General features: G+C 47.6%; 1 pseudogene; it reads right to left on the bottom strand.

Annotated features, from left to right (window-relative positions):
- Positions 1–14724: 14724 nt before the first annotated feature.
- On the bottom strand, positions 14725–21125 carry LOC122891945 (annotated as a pseudogene).
- Positions 21126–24033: the final 2908 nt, after the last annotated feature.

Raw genomic sequence — 24033 nt, 5'->3', positions numbered from 1 at the left:
TGGGAGACCCCAATGCGGGACATGGCAGGCAGAGTGGCTATGAGCACAAGTAGATGCCGTGGAGGATGCCATGACCCGATCCCCTTGCTCTCATCTTCAGAACCTTGGGCCTGGAGTGCCCAGAGACTGCAACCTGCTGCTTTCTCCTCCCACTCGCACTCACCCAAGTTACCCCCACTGGTCAAGGTCTCCCACCCCTTCCCAGCAGCACCCGTTTCCTAAGCCCCTGCACAGCACCCAGCCTCCATCATCACCTCACTCCCCTCAGGCCTTCAAGCCTTTGTGGGCTCTGAGCCCACCATCCACTCCCAAGCACTAATGGAAAGATTCTCCTTCAGGGGTGGAAGGGCGGCTGGGAAACAGAACTCTGCCCTTTCCATGGGCTTCATCGTTCTCTAGTCCTCCCGGCCCTGGCTTTGGAGTTGTTTCCATGGTACAGGACTTGATGTATAGAATTCAGTATTTATTATTTATTACATATATGAATAAATATGTAAATAATGTTTTGTAGCTAAAAAAATTTATATATATATATGTTTTAAAATTTCAAATACTTTATACATAATGTTGACGTACCTTGTTTCTTGCTTCAATACTTGCATGGTATAAAATCAGCTTCTCTACTATTGACGTGCTCTCACCAGCAACAGCATAGTGGAGGGCAGTATTGCCAAACTTATCCGTAAGATGTGGATTAGCACCATGTTCTAAAAGAGTAGTTACACATGCCTCTTCCTGGTATTGTACAGCCTGTCAGTAGTATCCCAAGAAACAGAGTGTAAATTCTGGAATTTAAAGCAAGCATGCTACAACCAATTAGTTACATTTAATTGCAATAGATTTGCATTCTAAGTAATTAAATCAAATCCATCTCAGGCAGACACAGCTGCCACCACACACCTTCATTAGAGGAGTCCTACAGTCTCCATCATAGAGGTCAAGCTTGCATTTCCTCCCTACAAGAAAATCTACCATGTCGGCATGGCCGATGGTACAGGCCAGATGGAGAGGCGTCCTATAAAAGTGAAAGAACGTTTTAGGAAATTATAGTGCACTATTTCAAAACATGCAATTAATTCATATAACTGTAAACTTTAAATAGCGTCTTATTCCTTTGACTCAAAAACAAAGATTTCATTTACTTTCGAAGAAAGCACAATATTTATTAGTGATCATTCACCATACTAATAAAAGAGCAGGCTATCTGACTAGGTAGAGGGTGACCTCAGGATTCAGCTCAACCTGGGTTTAAATCCTACTTAATAGGATTTAAACTTAATAGTTATGGTTCAGCCTTATCTTCAATCTCCTCATCAAAATAATGGAGATAAAAACAGTTATCTCATGTTCCCTGCCTTGCTCAGTTTGAAGGTCATGTGACTCTTGATCTCAAGGGTCATGAATTCAAGCCTCATGTTGACTACAGAGATTACTAAAAACTAATAAAAATAAAGAATAGTTATCTCCCAAGACCTCGTCACCATGCTTAAATGAGGATCTATGCAAAGTTTGTTTCATATTATTATTATGACTATTACTATTGCCACTATTGTACAAAGACAACACTCCCATTAGGCAAAGTGATACAATTATGCCTACTTCTCAGATATGTTTTAAATATTCACAAGAATACTATATATCAATGATTCTAGGAGGCTCATTTTGTCACCTTTTAGTATCTCTGACATTGGAATGTGATTTATAATTCAAAATGTCTTACAACTATAATTGGCAGAATTTTTAAAGGTTTCTTCTTGGTATACAAAATGGTGGGGCATCACACAATCAATGTGCCTTACGTTAAATGAAATAATGGTATATACATACAACAGCTCTACTGCAGTTCTAGTCACATGGTTGGCATTTAAATAAATTTTAGTTCTTGAAAGCACTATGGGAAAAGAGGACTAAAATAACAAAGAATTCTTTTTAAGTAAGTCTACACTCTGATTTTCAAGCCAAAGGAAGCTCAGGATTCAAATAAACAGGAACAGTTTTATTTTTGTACACTATGTATTTTATATATATTTTATATATGAAATAATGTATACTTTATATATCTTATACATAAATATATATTTATATACGATATATTTTCATATACATTATATTAAATAATAAATGAAATTATTTTTTTCATTTTATTAGATATTTAGATTTATAGATCATATGAAGATCAAGAATTACCAATTATCAATATTAGTACCAAGACTTCTTCTCCAGATAGTTTTCCATAGGTTTCAACTGCTTTTCCCTCCACTTCAATTTTTACCTGAGGTTCAGGGAGGGGCTCCGAACCACAGCCCCTTCAGTTTCTGGAGGCCAGCATGACCATCTTCCTTTTGGGGCACTCCCTGGCCCAATGCCCTTTTTCCTTATGGTAAGTGCACTGATCTGAATCTACATCTTCCTGCCTGCCTTCTCTGTGCTTAGGCTTTTCCTTCCATTTACGATCCCCTACCCGCCTCATTGTAATGCCAAAAAATTCCTCCTGTGCATCCCTGCTGTTAAACACCTTTTCTGCTATTCCCACTCACTCAGTCAGATTCTTCCCTTCAAATTCTTCAATTTTCTGAAGTTTCCTCCCTATATCAGGGGCTAACTGACTGGCAAAAGCAAGATCATCTAAACGCGCTATCATGCAACTTCCCTGAAGTTTACCTCAAGTTGTCTAGCTTAGGTAAACAAGCATTTAAAAACAATCAAATGGAGAATTTAACATCCATAAAGGTGTGTTATTAAAACATAATTTTTCTCTCTAAAATAACCCTCATTTCCAGAGATACCCAAATCAGGACTAATTTATTTGAAAAACAAGTCCAGTTTTAACATACTTGGCCTAATTATTTACATAAGCTCCGCAAGAACAGTGAGCGATCATATCAATCCTTTAGAGTCTCCTTTGCTGGAACTTCTCATATGGAATCTCTAGGTTGAACTTATAGTAGCCTCTCCAGGCCAGAAGCCAAGCCACGTACTTGCCATCAGACATGCCTGCAATACCTCTCGATTAGGGCGAATTCCTCTTCCTGAGGTCCCCAAAGTATCCGGAGGTTCCTGCACCTGCCAGGAAGTGATATCCTTTACTCGCCTGGTGAGGCTGCTGGGAACTCTGTAAGCAAGGTATCAGGCCAACAGTATCAAAGGGCTTTCAGGCTCCAGGTTTTATAAGGTCAACCTTAGTTCCTTTAAGCTGTCTAGTCATAGCTGAGTCTTTTCAAATATGACATTCCAGTCAAAGCCTTGGTAAAATAACCAGTGTTTCCAATGGTGTCTTGTTACAAGGAGAACAGATTCTTATGGAACTTATGCAAATGACTGATTGCCATGGAAGAAAGAATACTTGCTGAGACCTTTCGGTTTCAGAGGGTTCAGATAGAAAGAGTCGAATACCTTGATTTGTTTACAAATGACTACTTTTACATCTCTATAAGTTACAGATAACTTAAGATAAAGTTTAACGAGCCTGGAAGAGCAAACACTACAGAACCAGTAATGTTTAAAATAAGACAAAAAAAAAAAGAGATACAACATGACAATCTTTCAGCTCATCTAGTCCCATGATACTAATTCTGGTTTAGTCTGAATGCAGCTTTTACTTCTGGCAATTCTTACCCATTTTAGTTCCAGGATTTTAACATATCAAAGACCTGTATTTGTTCTGAAAGTCTTCCCATATGAATTTCCTTTAAGGCGGAAGTCATTTTACAAGAGAATTCTTAGAAGGCAAATTTATGAATCAGTTAAGTACAAAACATGTTCACCAGCAGATTTCAAAAGCACAAACACAGTTCCAGCAACAAACGCTCTAGCATTTTATCCCATTTGGTTAAGACCTAGATGTACAACAAATTTAATTCCATTTGTCATTCAAGCAAACCTTCAAACTTTCCCAGTTTCAGGTTACCAAAGACTTTGAGAGCTCCTTAACATTTACCCATTAAGACCCTGAGACAGACAATTAACCATCAGTTTAGTCACCACTTTGCTAACAGATTTCACGTTCCACCTGGGCCCACTCCACTTCAAATGCCATGCTCTCCTGCCAGCAAGGGGGAGGGGCTAGGCAGTCCACATCGGGCCACAGAAGACAGGAACTGCCCCAAAACAAAGAGAGTTTCAGCAGCTGCTTGGCAATATTCCTTAACGTCTCTGTCTCGAGTTAGACTAGCCACAGTTGGCTCCAGTTATAGCCATTAAAAGTCAGAGTCCCCTTACTCTCTGCTTGCCCCATTTCTTCAAACACAGCAAACAACACAACAGACAACAACAACAACAACAACAACAAAAAGACAAAGACAACTGCAGTCCTGTGGTCCTGCCACAGGTGGGGATTTTCTAGGGGGACTTGAACCCCCTGGACACCTAGGGGGACTCAAACCCCCTGGCTGCCTATGGGGACTCAAACCCCCTGGTGACCTATCAGTGGAGGGAAGGGGCGTCCCCACATCCACTCTAGCCCTGGGGAGCATGGCTGCTCCAGCTTCTCCCCGGTGGGCCATACCCTGGAGCTCCACACCCAGACAGACAGGATCCCGTGATCTTACCTCCAGAGGCTTTTCCCAGAAATTCTGATGCTGGCTCAGTGTTCGTCGTTTGTTCCCGGACAATCCCGTAATCAAAGGAACGAGACTGATACAAAGCGAAGGTCAAGCAAAGCTTTATTTCGCGCCAAGCATCGAGAATCAAACTGACTGTTCAGGGCCATCTCTTGCAAAGAGATGACCCCCTCCCAGCCTCACAGACTTTTCTAGAGGTCGTTTAGCTGGGCTATACAAAGGTGGCCAATGAGATTGCGATACACAGAGAAAACTGCACAATCATGCTAGGTCTGCAAAACACAGAGAAAACTGTCTGGGCTTTCTATGTGTGGCCAACTGAATTTCAATTTACCCTAGTAAATATACGGATGGCCAACTGAATTTCAATTTACCCTAGTAGCTATGTGCTTTCTATGTGTGGCCAATTGAATTTCAATTTACCCTAGTAAATATACGGATGGCCAACTGAATTTCAATTTACCCTAGTAGATATATGCGCACCCTACTGATTGGATGTCTTCACCTGGCCTGACCTGCCCTTGTACCTAGCCTTTGCAAGTTTTCCTCTGGGAGCGGCGGGGTCAATCTAAGTTCACTACATAGACACAAAATGATTCCCTCTGGCTAAGCAGGCCCTTAATGCCTATTACCGTTTCCTCTTGTCTCTTTTATTCACGTCTTGCCCACGCAGTAGCAACCGCTGCATTTTGACTATGTTGTCCATGACAGCAACTTTGTGGATCTTTTTGAGCTCTTTCACGCGGATGTTATACCGGGGCTGGGTCTCCGTGACTTCCTCCTTGTGAACCGAAGCCCTCAAGTCATTCATCAGCTCCATGTCAAAGGTCGAGGATGACTGCACCTTCGCAGTCCTGAAACCAAAAAACTTCTTCATTGTAAAGCCTGGCTTAACCAACACTCCACCTTCCGCTCGGCTCTTCGCCGCTTCTAGACACCAGCACCAGTGCTAGAGATAAGCCAAACGTAATGAGCAACAGTTAGGAATCTTGGAGCACCTAACAACCGTAACCATGATGCCAAGCACAAATGCGCTTGCGCACCTCTGAATCCCGCGTGGCTGCGCCTGCGCATAACAGATAGCGACTAAAGGTGCCCAAAGCGCATGCGCGAGGCCCAAGCCTCTCAGATCTCAGTGTGGCAGGGCCTCCGCTCGCCTCGCGCCTCGGGGCGGCTCGGGGCGGCGGGGCTTCCGCTCGGCGCGCCTCGGGGCGGCTCGGGGCGGCGGGGCCTCCACTCCGCTCGCGGCTCGGGGAGGCGGGGCCTCCGCGCGGCTGGGGACGGCGGGGCCTCCGCTCGGCTCGCTGGCTCGGGACGGCGGGGCCTCCGCTCGGCTCGCGGCTGGGGCGGGGCGGCGCGGCCTCCGCTCGGCACGCGGCTCGGGGCGGCGGTGCCTCCGCTGGGTACGCGGCTCGGGGCGACGGGCCTCCGCTCGGCTCGCTGGCTCGGGGCGGCGGGGCCTCCGCTCGGCTCGCGGCTCGGGGCGGCGGGGCCTCCGCTCGGCTCGCGGCTTGGGGCGGCGGGGCCTCGGCTCGCGGCTCGGGGGCTTGGGACGGCGGGAGGGCAGGGCCTATTCTCGGCTCGCTGCTCCGAGGCTAGATCTGGATAATAATATTTTAAAGACTCTGAAGACCTACAACAAACTAAGAAGTGTTTATTCATGAAAATTACTCAAGTTTCGGGGCGCCTGGGTGGCTCAGTGGGTTAAAGCCTCTGCTTTCGGCTAGGGTCATGATCCCAGGGTCCTGGGATCGAGCCCCACATGGGGCTCTCTGCTCAGCAGGGAGCCTGCTTTCTCCTCTCTCTGCCTGCCTCTCTGCCTACTTGTGATCTCTGTCTGTCAAATAAATAAATAAAATCTTTAAAAAAAAAAAAGAAAGAAAATTACTCAAGTTTGATTAGAGTTGTGTTAGTCTGTGCTGTGCTCTTACTTCCCTTGCCAGAAACCTGTCACTTAGACAAGGGACTTGCCTGACATGAAGCAGAGTAAGTCAAAAAGGTGGCCTCCATGCTAAGCAGACAGGGTTCTCTAGCCTGAGGTTGCAATGCTGTTTGGGGGAAACAAGGTAAGAGTAGCAAGGTACTTACCTGTAGGCTCTGAGAGGTCAGGGAGCCATCTGAATGTGATAAGCACTCCACAGAAGCTCCAGGTTTACCCGGGGCATGCAGTCCAACCTGAAGCTGGTTCAAGCCACCCACATACCCGTGGTTGCCAAGCCATGCGCATACACGCAAAGAAGCAAAAAGCTTGTTAGCAAGCAAAAACCAGGCAGCCTTGAAAATGACCCAAATGTTGAATGGACTTGGAAGCCCACACAGATCCATCAGTAGAGGAGAAAGCATGAATAATGGGGTCTGCACACAACATCTGCCCAATCTTTGGCTAAATGTTAAAGAATGCAGGCACAGCAGCAACATGTAGGAAGCAAGGCTTAAAAATTTAAGAAATGAACAGAGACATCAATGGCAGCACACTGCAGGAGAGACAGACTTCATAAATTTGCTGGAGGCAAGTTATTAAGCAAAACAAGACAACCCCCTGGGGTGGAAATCAGAACCCCTAATTGCTACATTACCTGAAATTTAACAAGATTATAAAACAAAGAGACAAGAAAGGTGACCCTTACTACAAAAAGCATTAAGGAGAAACCATCGAAGTATTTCCAGATGGTAGATTCAGCAAAGATTTAAAAGCAGCTACATGGACATGGTCAAAGACTAATGGAAATAGTGTTGAAAACCATGATGAAAATGACACAACACATGAAGAGTCTCAATAAAAAGATATACAGGGGTGCCTGGGTGGCTCAGTGGGTTAAGCCTCTGCCTTCAGCTCAGGTCATGATCTCAGGATCCTGGGATCTAGGCCCACATTGGGCCCTCTGCTCCGCAGGGAGCCTGCTTCCCCCTCTCTCTCTGCCTGTCTATATGCCTACTTATGATCTCTCTGTCAAATAAAAAAAATCTTTAAAAAATAAAAATAAAAAAATAAAAAGATACAAAGTAAATTAAAGAATTGAATGGGAACTTATAGCTGAAAAATACAGCACCTGCAATGGAAAATTCAACTGATTCGAGATGACAGAAGAATCAGTGAACTTGAAGAATCAGAAATTAATCTTAAGCAGAGAGGGAGAAAAAAAACAATGAAGAAAAGGAACAAAGCCTGAGACCAGATCAACGATAAGTGTACCAACACATATGTAAGGAGACCCCCAGAAGGAAGACAGACAAGGATCAATAAATATATTTGAAGAAGTAATCACCAAAAATTGCTTAAATTTGATGAAAATCTAATCTGCAGATCCTTGAAGCCCAGGAAATCCTAACTAGGAAATAGACAAGGACATCCACACCTAAACATGTCATCATGGGGTCAAACTGCTAAAATCAAGGATAAGCAAAAAAAACCAAACCTTGAAATCTGCAAGAGAAAAAAACCAACCTATCACAAAAGGAGACCAAAATTATGATTAACAGCTGACTTCTTACAAAAAAATAAGGGGAGCTAGGAGTCTATGGGATAACATAATCTAAATGATTAAAGAATTTCAAAAAGGCAACCATGTATTCTATATCCAGTAAAACTATTCTTAAAAAATCAAAGGCAAAAATAAATGACATTCCCAGAGAAAGACTGTGGAAATAAGATTCTATAAAGCACTAGTTATGTCACTGTATTGTTGAGCGGCTGTAACATGCACAGATATAACATATGACACTAGGAGCACAGAGAAGAAAATGAGATCTACTGAAACAAAGTTCCTACATTTGACCAGAATTAGAGTAGACTGACAAGATGCACACAGTCATACCTAGATCAATCACTAAGATGTAACTCAAAAAAGGAGGAACAGAAGGATCTCTTGAGATATGAGAAAAATAGGAAAGAAAAGGCAAAATGGGAAGTGTAGAAACAAGTATATCAAAACTAAATCTCAATTAACTAAACAATCCACTCAACAGAGATTGTCAATTGGATTTTTAAAAAGCAAGACTGATAAAGAACTTGTGTTCAGAATATATGATCTCTCACACCACATAATAAGACAACCCAAAAGGGACAGTGAGGGTGCTCTGAATGGATGTTTCTCCAAAGAAAATATACACATGGCCAACAAAACAGGAGAGGATATCACTAGTGTAGATAACCGTATGTTAATCCATGAGATATTATTTCATTCACACCAGAATGACTCTAAGAATGACTTTTTTTTTTTTTTTTATCAAAAAGACTCTAAGAATATGCTGTAGAAGATACGGAGAATGATGCATTTCATCAGGTCCGTAAAAAGGTAAACAGAAACTTACTACATGACCCAGCAATTTCTACCCCAGAAGTCTATCTAGGAAAAATAAAAACATGCATCCACACGAAGACATGTATACACACGGGGAGAAGGAAGGAAGGAGAGAGGGACAGGGAAGGATGAAAGAGGAGAGAAAGGGGAAAGGGAAGTGGCCAATCAGAAAATGGGATAATGAATCTGGACCAAAGTTTGGAATTTAGATCAAGTTTGAAATTAGATCAAGATTTAAAGCTACCAAAAAAAAATAAAGAGGCAAGCTACTGTAGAGCAAACTCGCTCTATCAACTTCTTCAATGAAGACCATATACAGCTGAAAAGTTATTAGAAAACTGTAGGTAATTTTAATAGAATCACTTCAAGAATATAATCTGGTTGTAAAGCCAATACAATGAGCTCTAAAATAATTCTCTATTCGGTTAAATAAAGCCATCTGTAAATCCTGTAACAACATGTTCATATTCACAAAATCTGAGTGAAAAGCAAATATGACTTTCCATAACCAGGAGGGTAATTCAAATTTCACCTTGAAAGGACTGAGATTTGGGGTTAATCTTTCTTTAATACCAAGCATAATTATATAGTTATTCAGATTTTGAAGTGACTCACTTTTTATTTAACAAAATATTTGCTGCTCTGAAATAAATGTCATTAGTAAGAATGATGATGTTTAAAGCAAAGCAAAAAAAAAAAAAAAAAAGACCATGAAAATGAAGCTGCATTTCTAAAAGGTTGTCATCATTTTAAAAATTCTGATTAAATCTGTACATTTACAATTCTCTATTAGATAGACAAAAACAGAACTATTTTATATGTGGACAATTGGGAGCACAATAATTAAGTGCATTTTAATGAAGTTTCCACTGACCTGTATAGAAATATGCTTCACTTGAGCCAAACGGCAGCATCTCTTCATCAAAGATAAATGGTACTATCTAAAAACAAAGATAATCCTTCGATAATTTTACGTTGCCAAGTAAAAGTACTTCCCAAGAGCTAAAGGCACAATTTTTATTTACATCTAGTAGAGGAACCAACCATAAAATCATTACTTATTTTCAACTGAATAACTGATTAACATTTCTCAAATAAGCTTCTTCCAGTCCTAATAGTTCTTTATTTTTCTTAACATATTTGCTAGGTTGATAATTTGCCATAGGTGTCATCATGAGAATAACCAGAATTAGATTAAATGTGACAAAAGAGAGACAAAGTGTTTCACACTCTTGAGTGATACCAAAGCAAGAATGGGAGAAAAGCATCGCAAAAGGAGACTACGGAAATGCTACTTATAAATTCCTGCAGCAAAACCGGCAATGCATCCATGTTAAGAGTTCTCATCTCACTTCCAATTTCTTTCCCTCAAGAACAATTTGAATCTCCTTGGCATCCAAAGTCTCATAGGTTAGTAAAGCTTCTGCTAGATTCTTACGCTCTTTTGCATGAGTCTTCAAGAGACGTTTCGCTCGTTCTTATGAGTCCTGAAATGAAAAAAAGGAGGTATCTAAGAGGCAGAAAACTTAGTAGAAGATAAAATCATAAATAAGAAAAAAAGTATATCCCTTAAAAATGTGAACTCTATTCATTTCTATTTATAAAAGATAAAAGCTTGAATCTCTTTTTAAAAATTAATATAGAATGTATTATTTGCCCCAGGGGTACAGGTTTGTGAATCATCAGGCTTACACATTTCACAGCACTCACCACAGCATATACCCTCCCCATTGTCCAGAACCCAGCCACCCTATCCCTCTCCCCACCTCCCCCTAGCAACCCTCAGTTTGTTTTGTGAGATTGAGTCTCTTAAGGCATGGAGCTTTTAAACACCCAGCATGAAGCCTACTTGATTAATTGATTGATAGATAAGGCAACCTTGGTTCTCAAAGATTAGTTTCAGACTTGCAAACGTTCTATTTTAACCTCAAAATGTATCACATGGATAAGTGAGGACTACTTAGGCAGCTATACTTAAAGATACATAAACATATACTAACCTTATCTGCTTTTTAGATAAGGTCTGCAAACAAAGAAATCTATTTCTCTATTCAATATACATGTTAAAAGGAAAGGCAGGTTTGCTCCATTTGCCTTGTGGGATTTCACCAATTTATTCACTTTAAAGGGTGAGAAAAGATCTACTTTTCTATTCTTATTTGGTAACAACTTACCTGTCAGTCAGTGACCACTATACCACTGTAAAATGAGTTTACCAACAGCAAGAAGCATACGTCATATAAAAATAACACAAGTATTAAAAATAAACATCCTTAGACATTCTGAACAAAACTGTTATGGTCAAGTGAAATATCAAATTAAAGAGAACATATAAAGTATTATAAATATGTCATGGAATATTGAAACTAATAACCTAGGATGAATTAGTATTAACTTTAAAAACTCCACTGGAATGAAACCCGTACACTGTAACATGTAAGACTACGCTAAGGTTTTTATATCTTTAAGTTTCATATACATTTGAACCTAAAATGTATACTAGCTAAGCATCATTTTCCTTAATAACAATGTAAGTGTGCCATCTAGTGGAATGAGTACCTACCGCCCTCGCAAGCTTAACATTTCAGAAAAGGATTAAGAGCAAAGAAAGAGTATTTCCGATGCTCTAATACTAGAAGAGATAATTTACTCAAGATAACATAAATAGTAAAAAAAAAAAGAATGAAGATTCAGGCAAGGGAGAGAGAATTCCTCTTCTGAAACACCTTCTAAACCTTTCCATCATATAAACTTTTCATAAACTTAATGACTTTAAAGCTTTTACCTCCTTGAGTTAATCAAAACCTGGCCCTCCTGGGGACACGCCTAATCCCTCGACTGACAGCTACTGATTCCCTCCTATCCCAGATCTTTCAGAGTAAAGAGGTGAGACCATTGCTCCCCTCACCGCTGACAGACGATTATTTTACCATCCTCTTCCATAAAGCATGATTCCTTTGAAGTTTACACCATCTGACTTCAACATCCTTCATTCGGCCATCTACAACCCTAATTCCAGTTCTCGTTCACTAGACTTTCTGCCATTTAGCTCAGTCTTTTCCATTCTAAGACCTGCCTTCATGTACAACCAAATGGAATGCACATATCCAACCTCTGCACTAAGCACCAGACCCACGTATCCCTCCCCACGTGAAATCTTCACTAAGACACCTCAAATTCAGGGGCTGAGCTGGTTATGTGTCTGCCTTCAGCTCAGGTCATGATCCCAGAGTCGAGGGATGATGCCCCACATCAGGCTCCCTGCTCAACAGGGATATCTGCTTCTCCCTCTGCCCCTCACCCACCCCACTTTATGCTCAGGCTCTCTCGCTGTCTCTCAAATAAACAAGTAAAACCTTAAAAAAAGAAAACACTTCAAATTCAATATGTATAAAACTCAGCTTATAATCTACACACTTCCCCACCTTAGGCCATCATCCGTGGTTTCTCAGTCAATGGCACACACAAACATTCTGAGGGTTTTGAAGGGGCGGGGGGGGGGGAGTTGGGCCAGACTGGTGGTGGGTATCATGTAGGGCACGTATTGCATAGAGCACTGGGTAGGGTGCATACACAATGAACTCTAGTACACTGAAAGGTAATTTAAAAAATAAAAAATCTTTAAAAAAATAAAAAAAATAAAAATTCTAGTATCATTTGATAGATATTTTCATGTTTGGAAGAGTAAATATGATTTAGTCTTGTAAGTTAATGCCTCTCATATCCATTAACATTAAATATTTGTGAAGGACTATTATCTTGGAAGGAGTTTTGTTTCTTATTTCAATTCCAGGACAGCCAACATACAGTGCTATGTTGGTTTCAGGTGCACAGTACAGTGATTCGACAATTCCACACGTCACCCACTGCTCACCACAAGTGCGCTCCTTCATCCCCATCACCTATTCCAGCCTAGACGGGCATTCTGAATATAAATATTCAGAGAACCCCTTGTAAAACATGGCTCAAGTAACAGTTTCAATAACCAGAAGGCAGAACAAGGGTTGATAGAGATAGATAACAGGCAAGCCTCATAAACAAAAGCATGCAAGCTAGTCGCTCTAGGAACAATAATTCTACAGCAGTCCATTATGAGAGCTACACTGTGACCGCTTCCTATCACAACTGCTGTAAGTACAGAATGTTAAACCACAGACTTGGGCAAAGATTACAAAAAACGATTAGATCAAATTAAAATATGAATAACTTATTTGATAAGATAAAAAATTTAAAACTGCAATAAATTTTATTTTAAAAATGCTCTCCACCACCCCCAGACTTTTGTGATATAAAGTTGTCAGAAGATTCTTTTAACAACTTGACTGAAATTTAATTCACACATCACAGAATTCAAAGTAGATAATCCAGTGGTTTTTAATATAGTCAGATTTGTGCAATTACCAACAATCTAACTTAAGAATATTTTTACTCCAAAAGAAATCCCACAGCCACCAACAGTCACTCTCCATTCTTTCCTCCTTCTGGAAGCCACTTATCTACTCTCTGTTGCCCCCGATTGGCTGATTCTGGACATTTCACATAAACAGAATCATATGTGATGTTTGGTGATGGGCTTCCTTCTCTTTTAAAGTTCATCCACGTTTCAGTATGTATCCGTACTTATAAAAATGGTCTTTTAATAAGTACTGATCGAATGCTTCTGGGAAGCTTGTGGCTCCTATTATAACTCCTTCTCTGGGTTTAAAGCTAGTAAAAAAAGAAGGAAAGTAACATTTCACTGAAAATTAAAACAATATACATATAGAACTGCTCTGCACAAAACTATAATTAAATTTAGTAACAGTAAAGAAAAGGGACTGATCCTTTTTATACCCAAAGTGATAAGACATCCCTATTTTTTTTTTTCAGGAGGAAAGGAGGAGGGCGTGTTATGGAAGGCTTCCAGGAAGGGCGTGCGGGTCCGATGACCGCCCCGGGAAACACCAGTGACTCTGCATCTCCGGGATTTACCTCAGCTGCCCCGTGCTCGCATGTCCACTGGCTTTAGAAGAGTCCGGGACAGAAACCGCGTGTCAAGATTACACCGAAAATGCGACCGGCTTCACTGGGCTGCCCCGAAGCTCCAGCGACCGACCATCGGGCCAGGGGCCGGACACCCCCCCCCCCAAAACACCAGCCTAACCCGCCCCTCTCCCTCGCTGCCCCGAACACGAACACGGAGCTGCCCGCCGGCGTGCCCCCCACGGTTGCTGGGAGCACCGGTACCGGTTAACCCGCTGAGGGAGTGCGGGGGGCGGGGGCACGTCTGCCCGAAAGTCCTGTGTTAAGGAATCCCAGGCACAGCCCCGCGGCAGCCCCGGGGAGAGGGGGAGTGCGGTATGGGCCTGAGGAGGGGAAAGGATGGCGAGCGTATAAAAGTTCAGCTATGCACACAGAGCTTCGGTTTCTGGTTTTGTTTCCTTTCTCCTTTGTAAAAACTTAGCTGCTTTTTAAAAAAAAAAGCCTGGAACTAAAATGGCCCTGCTGCCAAACCACTACGCCTGGGGCTGTGGGTGCGGGGGGGGGGGGGGGGGGGCAGGGAGGGAGGGAGAGGGATGGGGTCATCTGCACTGCACAAAGGCTCGAGTCACTCCATGGCCACTGTGGACAGGAGGCGGGGACGACATGGGGACGGGGTCGTTTGCTTGCTTGTTTGCTTCGTAGTAAAGCAAGCAGGTCAATGCCACACATCCACAGGGGCAAGCTGGCTGGACACAGAGCTTTCGGGAGTGGAGAAGGGAAGGGAGGTCTCTCGGTCTGGGCCGGGTGGTTGGACGGTGGATCTGGCGAGGTGTCCGAGATGTCTGCGAGTCTGGCTGTGTCCGGGCCCAGCGGCGGCCCTGTCCTCGAGGTGGGGCCGAGGCGTGGCCAAGCACCTTCAGGCCTTGCTCTCCTCCACTTTGACCGGCCCAGGCTTGATTGCTCCGGTTCGCTTCATCTGGGAGGCGGCTGAGGGGGCCTCCTGCAGTTTCAGGCTTCCCAGGCTGGGTTTTTCCTCCACTCCTTGTTTGGCCTGTAAGTCTGCGGTGACGCCACGGAGCCTCCGGAAGGAACATTCTGTTTACTGTCGGCAAAGTGGAAGCCCTTCATCTCCATCTGAGAGGACTCTCTGCTGGTGTCAAGGACCGAAGGCTGGGAGCCAGGTGGAAGGATTCTTCGGGGGCCCGACAGAGAGGCTCTGCCCCTGGGGCGGCTGGATGGACTGCGGCAGAATCAGGGGCTGCTGCCCAGAGCCGTACCGTGGCAGGGGGAGCTGGGAGCCCGGCAGCGGCATCGTCAGCTGTGGGAGCTGGGAGTCCGACAACTGGGAGGCGCCCAGGCCAGCAGCCTGACCCAGCTGGCCCTCGTACACCAGAGCTTGGTTTCCACTCATGGGCTGGTAGGGGGAGCCGGACTGGGGCTTCACCATCTCTAAGGGCTGCATGCCTGGGAACGCCGAGTACGGAGGCTTCAAGGCTGTGCCTCCAGAGAGAATCACGGTGCTGGGCGGTGACAGGCTGGGATGCATGCACACCTGAGATCTGAAGGGCTGCAAGGAGCTGAAGATCTCCTGAGCCTGGGAGGCAGGCAGCCCGCCCCTCAGTCCCAGCTGGGCTGGAGCCTGCAGAGACGTGTGAAGGGAAAGCGGGATCTGCGGGGCCGCGGCAGCCTGCTGGTAACTCTGCTGCTGAGGTATGGTCTGGGGAACCAGCCGGGGCTGACTTGCGAACATGTGGCCGTCCAGGTAGAGAGGCGGCAGGTGACTGCCTGGAAGAGAAGCTGAAGGCGTGACAGAGGCCACAGGCATGGGCGGCATGGACACCCCACGGAAGGAGCTGTAGCTGACCCCATTGGAGGCTCCCACAGACGATGGGGGTTGGATGCCTGAGCCCGTCCCACTGGGAGAGCTCTGCACCGGCAAACTGGGGGAGTTTTCCCAAGCCTTGCGTGCAGACTCCATCTTCAGGGTGAGGTCCGCGGTGGGGAAGGACATCTGGGAGAGGCCGATGGCCCTCTGCATGTGATGGTCGCGCCGGAGGATGGGAATACTCGGGGCCAAGCCCGCGTTACTGGCCAAGGCATCCTGAAGTTTGACGACCGGATTCCCCGCAGGACCAGAGGCAGAGCCAGGCGGCAAGCTGAAATCAGAGTCTTCTGGATTGACTCCAAATTCAATGGGCGGCACCGGCAACACAGAATCCACGTGAAACAGGCTGGACGAAGGCCCCCTGCAGCCGGTCGGCCCCCTCCGAGCCCTTTCTGTTCTTCAGAGACCGCTCATTGCCGGTGGGTCCTGGTCTGTGCTCCTTGCTCTGTCCTGACGCTTGTTCTGCATCCTTCGGCTGGGACTGCTTCTGAGCCTGCTCCTTGTGGCCGTCAGCCTTGGGCTCCAGGCCAGGTCCGCTCATGTCCTCCGCTTTCAGGGTGTCCTACGGGGAGCTGCACTGGGAGGAGGTCGCAGACGACTCCCGAGACTCAGCGCTCAGGTCAACGCCGCTGTCCCCCTGGCTGCTCTTAAAGCCCTCGGCGGAGCCGGGCTCGGCGCTGCTGAAGGCAGTGGCGGCTTTTGTCCAGGAGTCGTTGGTCGGGGCCTGAACGGGGAGGGCCTGGCTGCTGCTCTCCCAAATCTCGGTGCCCAGGCTACTGCCGGGCACGGTCATGTCACTCTGCTCCAGGCACAAGTTGTTTTGCTTTTTAGCAAACCGGGGAGGAATACGGGAGGAAGACCTCGCCCCTTGACAGGCATCTGCACGGCCTGCTCCTTCCTCCTCCTCTCTTCTTCCAGCAGGCGGCGCTGCTTCTTGGTAAGGACCTCGATGCAGCCTTCACCCGCCATGGGGCCCACTTCACTCTCCTCCCCAGGGCTGGACCCGCAGTTTTCAATGATGGAATTTCCGTAGCTCAGGTCAAACTGTTTCATGGTCTCTCCCTGTTCACCCGCCCTCTGAACAGCCAGCGTGGCCTCCTTCTCTGCCTTCTCACAGGGGACATCAGGGGCGTCAGAAGTGGCATGGGCTGGTCGCTCCAGCGCCTCTGGCTGGAGAAGCTCCTCTTGGCCAGCTCCTTCTTCTCGCCCACAGCAGCCCCGGGCAGGCTGCCGTCCGCCTGGGGGTCGGGTTCAGCCCCTGGGCCCTCGCGCCGCTCCCCCCTCTCGATGAAGTCGCTGCTCTCGGAGGCCGTCTCCCACTCCTCATTGGCGTGATCAGATGAGTTCTGGTATGAGAGCTCGGGAGACCCACTCTTATCCCCGGGGCAGAGCTTGGGCCGGGCTGGCCATGGACCTGCCGGCAGGTGGGGCTCCTCCTCGGGCCCCCAGAGGCCCAGGGACTCTCGCTCCTGCCGCAGGCGCCGAAAGCCTGGTGGCTTGTCCTGGAGAGGGGGGCGCCTTCTCCGGAACGGCCGGTTCTCTGCGCCTTCTGAGTCGGCCATGTGGTCGTCAGGGAAGAAGGGCCTCTTGTCCTCCAGGCGGCTGTCCTCGAAGGCCCTGGCACCAAAAGAGTCAGAATGTCTGTAGGCATCGGGGACACAGTCCCTGTCTGCGGGTCGCCGGGACCCGCACGCATCTGGGGAGCTGTACTCCTGCCAGGAGGCGCCCAGGCTCTTGCTCGGCCAGTGGGCGGCCTCTTTGGACACGAAGGTTCTCCGCGTGTAGCCTCAGCTGCTCAGCCAGGGAGGGAGCACCCGGCCAAAGGCAGGAGGGCCTCGGCTCTTAGCCTCCAGGCTTCTGTGGTCCTTGGAGCACACCTTGCTAGAGCGCCAGGAGTCCCTGAGTCCCCCTTCCTCAGGGAACTGCCCTCCCGCTCCAGGAGGGAGGCTTCGTTCCCCTTCTCTGGGCCTCGCTGCCGCCGCTGCTTGGGAAGCTCTTCCTACTCAGAGCCCTCACTGTGGGTCTCGCTGGCGATTCCCCGCCGCGGCTTGGCCCTGGGGAAGTCTTCCGGCTGGCCGAGGTCCCGCAGCCTCCGGCCACGGCCGCTCCTCGGGCCGCCGCCGTAGATGCCCAGCGCCCCGAGTACCCCCCACTGCAGAGGCCAGGACCGCCGCCCACAGGCCGCCCTCGGAACGTGAACTCTCGGAAGCCGCGGCCGCGGCCTGGGCCTGCCCTGGGTCCCCAGAGGCTTGCTCCTCGTCAATAAAGATCCAGTTGTTCCTCTTTGTCGGGGGAGTGTCGCTGGACTCCCGGGGCGGTCTGCTCTCCCAGGCCCGGTCGGGCTTCTCGTCCTCTTCACACCTGCCGGCCTCACGGCCCAAGCCAGCGCGGGCGGAGCCCTGGTCCTCCAACGGGGAGGGGGAGGAATTGGCCAGCGCAGGGTCATTCTCTTCATCCTCATCCTTGTCCGTGGTGCGAACCGGCCCCTTCTCCTTGGCCATGCGGGCACCCTCCTCCCCCAGCTCCTGCTTCACCTTCTCGAGTTCCTTCTCCTTGTCCTCTACCTTGAGGGCTTTCAGCACGGGCTTCTTGATGGGCCCGGACCTCCGCATCCTGCCGGTCTGCTCTGGGTGCTGGCTGCTGGCTGCTGGGGCCCCGGGGCTCAGGCGGCCACTCAGGCTGCAGGGGCGGCTGATTGTTGGGGCTCCCTTCCTTCTCCCAGGAGGAGACATTAAATGATGGCTCCTCCCGGGGCGCCCCCTTCTCGATGCTGTTGGCTGTGTCGGTGGCCTCTGGTGGGTGGCTAATGTCCCAACTGTTATACTCTGGCTTTTTCTCGGCTGGGGCAAAGTCGGGCTCCAGCGGGGAACACCTGAGGTCTGGGGTGTGACCCCCAGGAGCACCTGCTTCCTGAACATGGTCTTGGGGTGGAAACAAAAGCTCCTGGCCTATTCTTTGAGAAGAGACACAGCTGTCAAAGTCAGCTTGGGCCTTCTTGTCAAAAGCACTCAAGAACCCCTCCCCTCTCTCCTCAAGGAGATCGCGCTGGGCGCCTACGCCCCCTGACCTTCCGGGTGAGGCAGAGTAAGAGCTTTCATTCCTGACCTGCATGTCCATGGCCAAAGTGTCCTTGGATTTCGGCTGGGGAAGCGAGTAGCCCTTGCTCTGCAATGCCATGTAACCCTCGGGGCTCCACACGGGGGCTGGGTCGAGGGTGGCCACTTTCCTTTCTTGCAGTGGGGGCACGCAGCTCTGGTCCTCAGAGCGACAGCCAGTCCCCCCAAGGGCATCCTGGGGCATCATGGGCTTCATCAGTCCCGAGGGGTGGAGGGCAGACGGGTAGAAATCCATGGGGGCGCGAGTGGGCGGGATTCGTGGGTCCATGTAGGAAGGCATCATCATCCACCTGGGATGAACGAAGCCCAGCATCTGGGGATGGTGGGGGTAGAAGGTGCGCTGTGGGTGCGATGGCGGCGGGTACACCGGCTGCCAGTGCTGCATTTTGTACAGCTGCTCCTGCTGCTGCTGGCGCTGGAATCTGGGAGGAAGTGACTTCTGGTACTTGCTGAACTCCTGCGCGGGGGACCCGGCCTCCCTGGCCCCCTCCTCACTGCCGCCGCTCTGGGCCAAGGCTGGAGGAGCCGTGGGGGCTTCTTCTGAAAACGTGCTGGGGGCTCCCTGGGCAGAGAACTCAGGAGAGCCTTTGCGCACAGCAGGGCCATTCTCCTGTGGTGGCGGCTTCTCAGTGCCTGGAGATCGGGGCACCTCCTTCTCTGCCTGCTTCTGGGCCTCGCCCGCCTTCTGAGCCTGCTTGCACTTCTGATCCAGCTGCTTAAGCTAGGCGGCACAGGCAGCCAGCCTCTCTTCCCGGGCTCGGCGCTCCTCTTCCTCCCGGCGCTTTCAGGCTCGCTCCACAGCCTCGGACATCTCTGACTGCACAAACTTCTGCCGTGGGGCTGGCTTGTCCTCTTTGTCCTCAAGAGACTGTTATCGGAACATGCTGCCCAGCGAGGACTTCTGGTAGTCAGGGCCGGATGCCCTGCTGTGAAGTTTCCAAGAAGTTGGCTGAGGTTCTGGCACTTTCCGGACAACAGGGGTCACTGCTTCGCCCCAGTCTTTTCCTTCCTCCTGGGGACGCTTGGCATCAGCACTGTCCGCGGAGCTCATGGACAACTGCCGCTGCCGTCTGGGGTCCCAACGGCTCCACTTGGGCCTGCCTTCCTTCCCAACGACCTCCTCCTCTTCGTCATCACTGAACTTCAGCTTCTCGGAGTAGTCCACTTCCTCGTGCAGGCCTGCCCAGCCGTCATCGGCTTCGGCGTCCAGGTCATCCAGGCCCTTCAGGTTTTCGGCGTTGATGATGGTGGGCCGTGGGGCCCGGCCCACCAGCTGCCTCAGCGGGCGGATGGGGCGAGTTGTGCCCAGCCTGCTTTCCTTCCCATCTTGGTCATTCATCTGGAACTGTCTAAAAGGAACACGGGGCTCAAGACGGAGCTGGGGAAGGGGAAAAGATCCTCGTTCCTCTGTACCCTGGGTCTCTGATGACTGCGGTGAACACATAAAAGCAGAAGCATGTCATGGTATGTAGGTGGGTGGTATACATTTCCCACGAACTGTGAAGCCCCTTTGCGGACAGGCTGAGCCCCGCGGAGACAGGGGTCCTTAGAATCGCTGGTGCATGCCGAGGAGGGGGCTCCGTCTCCTGCACTCGAGTTCCTGCTGCCCAGCTCAGTTGGGGAGGCGCTCGGAGACCTGGCAGAAATTATGTTTCGCCCACCGCCCTCCCTCCAGCTTGTCACATTCTGAGGGCGGAGGCTTGGTCCTGGCCCATAGGACAGATCAAAGACGTCCCTTTCCTTGCCAGCCTTGTCCTGCCCTCCAGCTGCTCTCAGCGGAAACTCCTCGGGAGAGAAGGATAACAGCTTGAGCCCCTTAAACCACCTTCGTGTCCTGCTGGCTTTCCAGTCAGCTGTGCCCATGACTTTGGTCCACCTGGCACTGAATTTGTGTTCTCCTGGCTGCTCGACTGTGTCGGCTTCTGTAAGCTGGAGACAGGCCTCTGCAAACCCGGCTGCGGCAGCGCCTCCGGCGGCGGAGAGCCCGTCGCACTGGAACTCTTTGGGTCTTGCTGATCCTGCTTGTTTGCCCATCCCGTCCCGTCCTTGGGAACTATCACGATGTTGGGGTCCTTTCCTCTGTTTTCAGACTTCAAGCTCGGCAGGTTTGCAGGTGGGGGCATGCGTCGGGCTGTGGCCACTTTCCCGAGACTCTGTAAGCCGCGTCTAGGAATGACTGAGGATCTGACCGCGTCTACTGATTTTCCTTTATACTTATCAAACAGGCTGAGAGTCGAATACTTGCTTTTCCCATCCTTGCCCTTGGTTATTTGCCCCAAACGATCGGACATTGCGATGAAATGTCATCCTGTAAGGACATTTTCTCGGCACCACTCCCGATCTGCCTGGTCTGGGTCCGCGGGCGCGACGGGGCCGGCCGATGGCGGTCGGGCGGCGGTCGGGCGCGGAGGCGGCGGGATGGCGGCGGATTGCGAGGCCGCGGCGCGGCTGCTCGCTCGCTCCCTCCCTCCCGGGCTCGCTCGTCGCTCGCTGGCTCGCTGGAGCCTCGGAGCCTGCGTCTGGCCGCTCGCCTCCCTCTCGCACTCGGCTCCCGGCCCCCCCGCCTGCCGCCGCCCCCGCCTTCTCCGGCCTCCGCCTCCCGCCGCTGCCCGCAGCGCGCCCTCCAGCCTGAGGGGGCTTAGCAAGGGAGGGGGGAGGGAGAGGGATCCCGGGGAGGCTGGGGGGAAGGGCACGGGAGATGGAGCGGTGGGGGGTGCGGGGGTCCCGGCCCCTATTATTTTTTTAAAACAACAAATGTTACTAGGCCAGTACTCAATAAAACTGCTAACAATAAATCACAAAGTCATCTATGATTACATGGCTTCACGGTATTTGTTCTACTTAGGAAGACATGACCTGACAGAAGCTAGGGAACTTAATTTGTGAAAAATTATCCTCAAGCTTACGAATTCAAATCATTTGCTCCTAGACTTCCTGTTTGGTTCCAAAAGGTCATACATGGTTTTAAGAAGTCTTTCCTTCTGGGATACCTGGGTGGCTCAGTGGGTTAAAGCCTCTGCCTTTGGCTCAGGTCATGGTCTCAGGGTCCTGGGATTGAGCCCCACATTGGTTCTCTCTGCTCAGCAGGGAGCCTGCTTCCTCCCTCTCTCTGCCTGCCTCTCTACTCGTGATCTCTCTCTGTCAAATAAATAAAATCTTTAAAAAAAAAAAAAAGATGTCTTTCCTTCTTCCAAAGCAACCCTCCTTCTTGCTCTTTATATTATAAAAACTGATGCAAACTTTTAATCTACCACAACACTAAAAGCGAGTCACGAATTTTGTAGGAACCAGCAAACACTCTTTAAGTCTCCAAACAGACTAGAATTCTCAATGGGAATCATCACTTTCCTGTCATGATACAATCAATGAGAAAAGGTAGAGAGTCACCAATTAAGAAAGGTTCACTTATTTGTGGAGCATAACAAATAGCATGGAGGATATGGGGAATTAGAGAGGAGAAGGGAGTTGGGGGAAATTGGAAGGGGAGGTGAACCATGAGAGACTATGGACTCTGAAAAAAATCTGAGGGTTTTGAAGGGGCGGGGGATGGGAGGTCGGGGTACCAGGTGGTAGGTATTATAGAGGGCACCTATAATACCTCTTTCTTTACCTCTTTTTTTACCTCTTTCTTTCTATTTTTTTTAAGATTTTATTTTAAAGTAATCTCTATACCCCACGTGGGGCTCAAATGTACAACTCCGAGAGGAAGAGCTGCATGCTCCACTGACTAAGCCAGATGCCCCGCTATTTCTCCAATGTTCCCAAATATATTACCATATCCCAAAGACAGATGAAGATTCAATTACCCATCTATTTCAGCAAGAAGCTGATTTACAGTCTGCCTTGAATATGGATGCATTGGAGACTCAATTCGCTTCCCACCAACAGATCTAATTCTTCAATAAATATAACACAGGGAGCATTTGCTTTTGCTTCCCCTAGGAAAAGAGAAGAGATACAAATAAGCTTAATGAAGTCAATGTTTTTTGAACAAAATCATGTAAGTATTAAAAACCTGTAAAACTGTCAAAGGCAACAAAAGACATTCATTAAGGAGAAAGTCCATAAAGATGAGATCTCTTTCTTTCTTTTAAAAGTGATTTAAGAATGGTAGCCTCGGGAAAAAAACTGTACCATACAAAATAATATATAATAAGAACAGCCAAGTATTCATTCTTCTGACTGTACAAGCCACAGTCAGATTTGAGGCTAAATTATGAATTAATGAATAAGACAAATTCTGAATTAATAATTCAGAATAAATTCTGAATAAATTCTGAAAAATTCAGAATAAATTCTGAATTAATGAATAAGATTAAAAGGACAACAACAACAGAAAACCCAGCTTTTCAACAGGCCCCAAGCTCACATAACACCTCTAGCTCCTCTATTTGGGAAAGTACAGTTCTGTTTTAGGTCACACATTAAATTACCTAAAACCAAAACCCCACAATGGCGAGGTCAGCTATCAATCATATAACAAATAGGTAAGAATCCCTCTTCCCCTAAAATTAACAAAATTTCGTATTGTATGAAAGGTACATTAAAACGTACTAAATAGATTTCTGATATGGCTGGCTCCCACACTCACAAACATTTCATCAAATTCTGATCCAGAAGAATAATAAAAAGGAACATCAGCTTCTCCAGCTACAGCTCGAGCAAGAAGCATCTTTCCTGTCCCTGGTGGTCCAACTAAAAGTATTCCTGAAAGAGAAAACAAATACACTGATTCAACTTAAAAAATAAAAATAAAACCTGATGTGAACCTATGAAACAAACAGTTATTAATTAATGCATACATAGTTTTGAGGTTGAAAGCACATGACTATTATTTTGAAACAAAGCAAAACATATGTCTCTAGTAATGATTCTCTTCAGGAACTTCTTTAAAACTAACTTCCCTCCACCATTTAAGTCTTGAGAGAATGGAACATAATAAATTTATCTGTCATTAAACAAGTAAGATAAAATTCACATAAACACAGATTAAGAGATTAAGCAACCAAATGTGACACATGAACCCTTGACTTGATGTTCTTCCATAAAACACCTATTTCAGAAACTCTGATGAAAATTTGATGTGAACATCTGAGGAAATTTTGAAAAAATTCCGGAGTACAAGATATTAAGGAAATAATATTCAATTTTATTTGGTAGGATAAATTATTCTCTTCAGGATAATGTCCTTAGTCTTAGGTGACACATAA

Source organism: Neovison vison, chromosome 12, assembly GCF_020171115.1.
Source record: "Neovison vison isolate M4711 chromosome 12, ASM_NN_V1, whole genome shotgun sequence".
NCBI lineage: Eukaryota > Metazoa > Chordata > Mammalia > Carnivora > Mustelidae > Neogale > Neogale vison.
The sequence above is the reverse complement of the archived record's forward strand: the minus strand, read 5'-3'. Positions and strand labels throughout refer to the sequence as shown.